This window comes from Apteryx rowi, unplaced genomic scaffold, assembly GCF_003343035.1.
Source record: "Apteryx rowi isolate R43461 unplaced genomic scaffold, aptRow1 scaffold_92, whole genome shotgun sequence".
Lineage (NCBI taxonomy): Eukaryota > Metazoa > Chordata > Aves > Apterygiformes > Apterygidae > Apteryx > Apteryx rowi.
In genome coordinates this window covers 1,925,481-1,934,264 of record NW_020451227.1, presented here as the reverse complement: position 1 = coordinate 1,934,264, position 8,784 = coordinate 1,925,481, and positions in this window count along the sequence as shown.

Here is an 8,784-nt window from a genome sequence, read left to right as displayed (position 1 = left end):
CTTGCTGAAGTCAAGGTAGACAACATCCACTGCTCTCCCCTCATCTACCCAGCCGGTCATTCCATCACAGAAGGCTATCAGATTGGTTAGGCATGATTTCCCCTTGGTGAAGCCATGCTGACTACTCCTGATCACCTTCTTGTCCTCCTTAATGACTAGGCTGAAATCATGGCTTTTTTAAAGAGATGCTACTCCACTGATGTCAGTAGCCTCGTTTTATCTTGAAAGAAGCATGGATTCAGGTGTGCAGACAGAAACCGTGAGACAGTAAGTGGGGATATCACCCAGTGCTCTTTCATTTGTCTTTTGGATCAAACTAACAGACGAATGAGCAGGTCTGAGATGTACTGTCATTCTCAAGTACCAGGTTTTACCTAACTGTGGTCTGAGCAGGGGCATATAAGCCAGCCTTTACAGACCCAAAGGTTACTGAAGGCAATCTAAAAAGATACCAGCCCCCTGGAATAGACTCACAGTTTTAACTAGAGTTGTATATGCTTCTATCTTTGAATTACTATATGGAGTTGACCTTCAAATCACCCACTGTAAATTATTGATATTATAATTTTATATAGYATTAATATTTGTCCCCATCTTAGTCAGAATGCTATACACTATCCAAGTATTTTCTGATGTGAGCCCCCTTTAGTGCTCATCTTTCTCTCTAAAACCTGAAAGGAAAGATTTCTTTGAAAACCTTAGCTGTTATTCTGAAATTGTGAATGCCGTCCCCCCTTTAATGTTTGAGATTCAGTGTGTCAATGCGTCACAGAAGTGAAAGCGTAAGTTTTGAGAACCCTCCTAAATTTCTGCAGATGCTAAGAAGTGCCGTCAAGTCAAGAGCTGACAAAAGTCAGGATGAATCCATTTATTTTGTTGGAGCTACACTGCTGCACTGTAATGCTGCGTTGTTTTAGCATGTGTCACTAGTCAAATTATTTGTAATTGTTACTTTTTTATCACGTTCTGGTGCAACACCACTTCTAGTGCTCTCTGTGATGGATGGCTTTCTCTGCCCCGTACACAGGCTTATTTTTGTGTTATTAACTTTGCATTAGACCTGTTTTAAGAGCACCATAAAAAGTTACGTGCTAGTTTTCAACAGTAAAATATTTATGCATACCAGAATTATTTATGTACTGTTAATTGAAACTGAACACTTTGAAATTCTTTTCTTCTTCCACAGTCAAATCGGTAATTAAGTTGTAAACAGCCAAATTATCTGCACTAATAACTTAAACTTAACTATATATACTTTAATGATCAAAGATTTTTTTCATCTAATTTTATGCCCTGTGAGTTCAGACACTAGCTTTCAAATACAACCAGGTACAAGAGAAYGTGCCAATAATTAACTTTGAGACAGAATCCAAAGCACTTGTTAACTTTGATTTAAAACTATCTGTGTTTAAGAACACGACATTCAGAATGAATCACTGTTTAACGGGATTGTTACCGTTCTCGTTCTTACCGAGGAGGCACGGGGCCTTCTCCCCAGGCCCCGGACCATCACCACACAGACACCAATATGAGGAGTGGCAAAATGGCGTTTAATGAAGCGCGTCCTACTCTATTATAATGCTGTAAAGCCCCGCCTTCTTYTCCGGCAGCAGTGCTCCGCCCGTTACGACCTTCCCATGTTCCGCCCCGCAGTGCCTCCCTGCTCATCCTTTTTCCTCCACACGGGATACTCTTTATTTCTTTTCTATGACTATAACTTAAGAATGTTTACTGGATGAGGTTTTCCCTACCTATTACATAATGTGAATCTATTTTCAGACATACTATGCAATCATCTTTCACCTATCAACAGACTACTAAGTGTGTTTACTAGGACAATATAACTATATCTTTAATTGGGGTAAAAGATAAATCTTGACAGAGAGCAACTACTCTAATTGCCATGTATAGACTAAGAATTAAATTACAAGAAAAAAATGAGTTTCTAACTTAGGTCTGTTCTAGAACTTAAATAAGGTTTCATTTACCTAACAAAATTTTGAACTTTGGAGTTTGTTCATTCAGAGCTACCACTACTTTTTCCAAAAGGACGCATCCAATGAAGAGGAGATGCTTATATCTATGTCAACACTGTTAACTTTGAAAAGACCTGTTTTTGAAGCCCTTCTAAGGTTTCTGTTGTACAAAATAAATGCCAAGCAGCTTGTGCGMCAACCGTGCAATCTTTTTATTCTTCTTTCCACACCCTTAAACAGCTCTTTGTCAGGAGTGGATCTACGCTCATCTGACAGTTGCACTAAAATGAAAATGATTTTCCTTGCTGACATCCCCCCCACCACCACCACTCCAAGCTGTCTTAAATTGTCAGAAACAAAACAGAAAATAGAGACTTCAGGTTGCAAACAAACCTTATTGTATAGCAAGATTTCTACATGACATTTACATCTACCATAGATTGGGACATTTTGGAGCCTCTGTCAGGTAGTCATTCAGAATATATCAAGCTGCCAGTTCACAGATTTTTGCCTAAAAGCATTAATGTCATATCAAAAATGTGGGCCACTTTCCTATGTTTAATAGGAGCAAAGTCATAATCTCATAACACCTAATTCAAGAGATTTCTCAGGTGTGACTATTTTGGCTTGAGTATCAACATRTAAAAGCTAAATAAGGAGAGTATTTCCACCCAGAATGTAGCTGCGATTTATTGGCTGCTGGCACGTTGATAGTCCTTCACGCTGCAATGCCCAGGCAGCTTCAACGCATCTCTGTCAGGCTGACCAAATGACTGATTTGCATGCAGGTATCTCCAAACTTGTGAGCTAGCWCCAGTCTTTGTAAGGACATTTGTGTCATTTTTGTTTATATTCATATATCTGAAATGAATATGTACTGCTTTCAGTTCTGGACATCTTGAAAAATCCACAATACAAAACAAAACATCCAAACATTCTCCAGACTTTGGGAACTTCTTCCTGAGTACGTATATTTGCTGTTCACCTCTTGCTCTCACACTGCCCATAGAGGACTAGGTCCTCAGCTAGCAYGAACCTTTGTAGCTCTCTTTGCTGTCACCAGCAGGGGATGCAACCATCATGATTTTCAGTGCTTCCCACATTGCGATCATGAGAAGAGAAGCTGCTGGGAACTTTTTGTTTGATGTAACCAGAAAGGCAGGGAAGGCACCAGGTTGAGACTTTATTGCATACAGATTAGGCTGTCCCTTAGGTCACACAGTCCAGTGTCTGAGCAGTCCTCTTCCTCTGAGGAAATCTTTTATTTTGAAAACTCTGCATTCAGAAATATAAAGCAGAAGCAGAAATGTATAGGAATCCAAATTACCACTGAGTAAAATGGAGCAGCTGCAAAATATTTTCAGTTCTCTTTGATACATTCTCACCCAATTTCTTTGATTTATCATATGTTAATGAGAAGACTAGGCTTGATACTGTGGTATGACAGGCTGCACAGACCAGAGGTTTTCTGTAAATCTGATGGAGGAACTATCATGCTGGCTCTTCTCAGCTACTGTCTCATGGAAGAGAGCCAGCGTGGAAGGACAGGTCAGCTCTTATCTCACAAAATAACATCAGTTGGAAAAAACAGACAAGCTTTCAGACACAATAGCTTTTTTACAGCTATATTCCCAATCAATACTRCTTCTAGAAGGTTATAATTTCTTTACATGTTACTACAGGTAGATAGGCTTCTTGAAAGTAAAAGAGGTTCTCCAAGAATGTTCTCGGATATGTGGGGGACTATTTCTACAAAGCAAAGGACAGAGGTTGGCTGCAGAAAAAGTCTTAAAGCTGCTTGTGCACCTTGAGCCACTCTGCAGCTGTTAAATGATTACTTGGTACAAAGACTGATTGAAAAGATAGCATTTTTGTTTAAGTTGTCAAGTGACATCTGGAATCCTTAGAGAACTAGTTAAAATTAGTTACACTGCAGATGCCATGATATAAAAGTGGTTATTAGAAAAATGGATCATAAACATCTCACATATCCATTCAAAGAAAGAGTAACTCTTATAATTATTAGCCCTTAGTTTTTCCCTGCTTGCAAACAGAAGACTGACAAGATATCGAACACTCTTTGAGGCAGGAGTATTGTCAATCAGTGCCTTTGGAGGGATACAATCGCGGTAATCTCCATGAGGCTTCAGTTTGTGCTTTGTCTGTGGCATGAGGCAGAAAGCATAAATGAGTCAAAAATCAGCAGATGGGGGGCCCTATTATTTGGTTAAATCCTCTATAATGTCTGATCACCAGCTGGCTTCCTGAAGGTGACTCTTCAAATTAAGATGCATCAAGCAGATAGATTTTTTTTTTTTAATACTCCRGTATCTTTCATGGAAAAGTAATCGCAGATACTGGGATGGTCTCAAACACTGGGGAGAGGAGGAGGAAAGCAGGGTCCCCTAATTGCTGTATAGAAATAATAAAAATTAAATACCAAGTGTTCAGATCAAGTGTTCAGCAGGAGTGAATCAGCATAATTCCATGAAATGCAGTAGACAAGCCTAGCCTTACTGCACGAAAAGGTTCCCTTTCTTTACTTTYGCTGTCCTCTCTTCCACATGCTTTTCTACAGTTCCTTGGTCCATCACCAGCTGAAAGAATTGCGGCTGGATTCAGGCAGTGGYGGAACTCGGTGAAAGCCCATCCGTCAGCCAGCGCGGCAGAGAGGTTGCGGGCGCAACGCCCACCTGAGCGTTACGCTGTGACCGCCTGAGAGGCGACAGMCAGCCAGCATAGCGCTGCCTCCACAGGAAGTTTAAAATGTTTCCTTTTTTGTCTTTCATATATTAAAGTTGCATTCAAAGCTACTCAAACTGAGAACATCTTTTATTTAAAGGCTACGTAAGTGACATGGAAGGATCCCAAGAAAATGTATATATCTCTATATAACTATTTATGTCATATGAGTTTGTGTTACTCATTCACAGGTCTTTCTAAATGCAATTTGTTCAAAGTGAGTACTTAAAGCTTGTAGTAACCATTTCTTTCTTTCTTTTATATGAGACTGTTCAATACAACATTTGCATAAATGCTTCTTAACAGCTTCAGCTAGTGCCCTGTGTAACAGCATTGGTTTTTGCACGCTACCATTGTAAGACACACACACAAAGGATTTGTTGTTGATTGTAAGTATAATCTCTCTAAGTCAACTCTTCTGTTRTAGTTCTATAGGTTCTGTAGCAGAACATGCTTTGGACTTGTCTTTAAGGTACTAATTTTCCCTTTCAGTTTATAACAAGTTAAAATATCATATTGTATCAACTATTTCCTTATAATTTTTTTTTGATTTTGTTCTCTTCTCCAAAGAAATATTTCTTTTTCCTTTTCTTCATACAGACACATGCATACACACCCTTTTAATTTTAAATGAACTATTCAATAATACAGGTCACCCCAGGGAAGGAGCTGAAAACCATTTTATATAAAAATGCTTTTCTCTCTATCTGGAATGATAGCAGCCATCTGAAGCCATTTCTTTCTGCCATGAAAAAACTATAAAAGTTTAAGTAACCTGGGAAACAGAGGGAAATCCAACACAAATTATGATTTAGGCCAAGCTAAAACTCATCATTTTTTAAAATCGTTCAGTTTAAAATAATGACAAAGAAACAGGTATTTTTAAAGAGCAGAAAGAAAGTGCTGGTAAGATAGCTATGATAAATAGCGAGTATCCTGAAGGCTACACCCAAGGTGCAATTGCTGTGCCTGTTTCTGCAGCGGAGCTGCGGGAACGCGYGGAACAGCAATTAGGGCCGGCCTAGGCCAAACGCCAGGGCACGGCGGTGCTGGCAGACAGACCTGCTGCAAGGGAGGACGTCCTGCACACATACAGCGTTGAGGCAAACACGACTGTGGGGAAGGTTAGAAGAAAAAAAAGTCAGTGGTGGCACAAACGGAATGTGACTGGYGAGAAAACAAATTGCTCCGGGTGCTTGCAAATTCTGACTACACTGACCCAAGGATAAAACCCTTGGTGTACTTAATGATGTGATCACTAGCTGGGACAGAGGCTGCTTGGAATATTAACTGTGAAATACTGTGCAGTGTGCCTGAGTTAATTGGAGAATGGAGGAACAGGGATTTTAGTAAACAAGTTTCTGCTTCTTATAATAAGAACTGAGACACGTTAAAATTTAAACCTTCACTTCTCCTTCCGCCTATATGTAGTATGATGTGCTAGTCTGTGTAAAGTATGTGAATTAATGACATGCTTGCTTTCTTAATTCTGAGATTTTGCAACATTTCATCCTTATCTTTCAGAACATTTAATTATGTCTATCACTCTCAGTAAAAAAAAGGACGACTGAGGATATATTATTAGATTTGTTTTTGAATACGTGAGCATGGTTCTCATTTCGTAAGCTTGCTTTGTCAGATGTCAGGAAACTACAGTTCATAAGGAGAAAAATACCAGTTTCCATCTCAGTATAATTTGTACTGCTGAACTAATTACCTGCCACTTGTAACTGGGGGATTTAGAAAACCTSTCAGTATCACTACCAAAGCCTTGAAGCATGAGGAGGTTGTGATTATAAGAGTATTTTATGAAGTAGAGAATTTTTATTTATATAGCAAAAAATAAGATTGAGAGTTTGGAAAYTGAATGAGATGGTAACTGAATTAAGGCTAGATATGTACGGCCACTGCAAAATATGATGTTGCTTTTCTATGAATGACATCTATGGCTGATTGTTTACAATGACTTATACATAGAGGGATCTCTTTAAATAAGAGTGTACTTGAATACTGCATACTGATGGCATTGCTTTAAAACGTGCTGCTGAGGTGTTGCTTGCGAAGCCCTGGGAAATGCAGGCCACGTGCACGGGGCTGGCAGGCACAGCGCAGGACTCCCGGGGGACCCACGCCCTGTGGCGGCGGCAGCCCCCCAAATGGCGCTCGGCTTCCTGGGCTCCACTGGCTGCTCACAGACGGATACCGTCGCAGAGCCTGAACAGGGCATCTTTATAAATGATCAATAAGAATATGATTTTTTAATCTTAGTGGATTCTTCAAGTTAGAATTAAAACTCTCTTGTCATTTCCACTTGTATAGATTTTGCTTCTACTGAAGTCAGTGCTGTTATATCAGTACAGACATCTTTTACAATCGTATTTTACAAGGCAACCGAATACTAGCGTTAACACACGGAGCCCACTGACAATTGCAGAGACGTTTTCCTTCAGAATATTGAAATATTCATTTGTACACGTGCATTTTCCTGGAAACGTCTCCCCCAAGAACTTTTAAATTAATGCTTTATTCTGATTTCCAAGTTTAGAGTTTTGTCAGATCCTATTGTATACTGCAAGTATGAAGGCACATGAATAAAAGTATCAAACACTCATCCTATGAACAAGTGACCTCTCTGTTACATTCTAGGATTTGACCTATTCTACACTAAGATAATACAGAAACATATCTGCCAGACCTGTTGTAGCACCTTTTTCATGCTGCATCCCTTACTGCTATACCTGGAATTTAACCTGACTCCGTGAATCCGTCGTCATGAGAAGTGCTATTGCAGAAGCAGCATTGCAGCATGTTAAAGAAAGGGACTGCGAGAAACTGCACTGAAGGTGCTATCCATTGCTTTTAGTCTATTGGTTTGCCATTTTGATTTTGTAACCATTGCTAGGATATTTTGTTCTATAGCGTGTAAAATAAAGCAGTTTTGGCCTCCCTAATCCTGTCTCACAGCCTTAGACAAGTATTCTTTCATTCACTGAGCAATTAATATGGAGCTAATTTTCTGCATAATGTTTTGGCATTTGAATGATCAGTATTCACCAGATTTGATATTCATAACAATAGTGGATAGATTAGTAGTGCTTAAGAACCTAGGAGTAACCACAGAGGATCAAACCTAGGGTTTATATACCCCAGGGTTTTGTTTCACATGATTCTGGAGAACACTTTGGGGAAGAGTATTAGAAATAAGGCACATACAGAATGACAGGAACTTCAACTAGAGGTAGCATAAAGACCACTGAATTACTAGTTAAACATGAACAATTTATAATTGGGCTACAATAATATCTGACAACAACAGTTTATTCATGCTTCAGGGTGCAAAAAAGTACTTTCTTCATGTTTCTTTTAATCTGTGGCTTGAAAATTTTAGGTAACCTGCAGTTCTGCTGCAAATTTTGTGAAATAGTAAACAGTTACTTTTTGTTGAGTTATCAGCTAGCCTATAATAGCAAATCAGTACTGAGAAAATCAGCAAATACTGAAAGTGATTAGCAGAGGTTTTGGTGCAGTATCTGCAATGCTCAAAGTTTATCTATGCTTTTTTTTAGTTTTGCCTTAGCATAAGTCAACTTGCTACAAGTTGATCAGACTGTATTTCAGAAATTATAGACAGCAAATGGATGAATAGCAAAAATTCAGGGATAAAACTTCTCCCTCCACAAGTGCGAAACCACTGCACATGCTGCTGCTTTTGCAGCCTTTTGAAAGGAATGGGCATGTTGCCACCAGCCTGAAGCTTCTATAACCAAAATGCAGCTGTGTAGTGAACRGCCAAGATGAAGGGACTGAAGAGCCTCAGGGACCACTTTGAAGTAAAAGTAAACTGCGAATCACCAGGAAAAAGGAGAAAAAATATCCAGGTAAGTTCATGCGCATGCACACACACTGGTATTTCTCAAGGTGGATTGGCTTGATAAAAATTATGACCTTTTTTCCTTTACCCTATTTTATTTTTCAGTACTAAAAATATTGCAAGTGCCTGAGGCGTAAGTCAGAGCAAACCTCCATTATCACTCCAGAGACTTGGCATTTTGCTCATTAGGCTCCT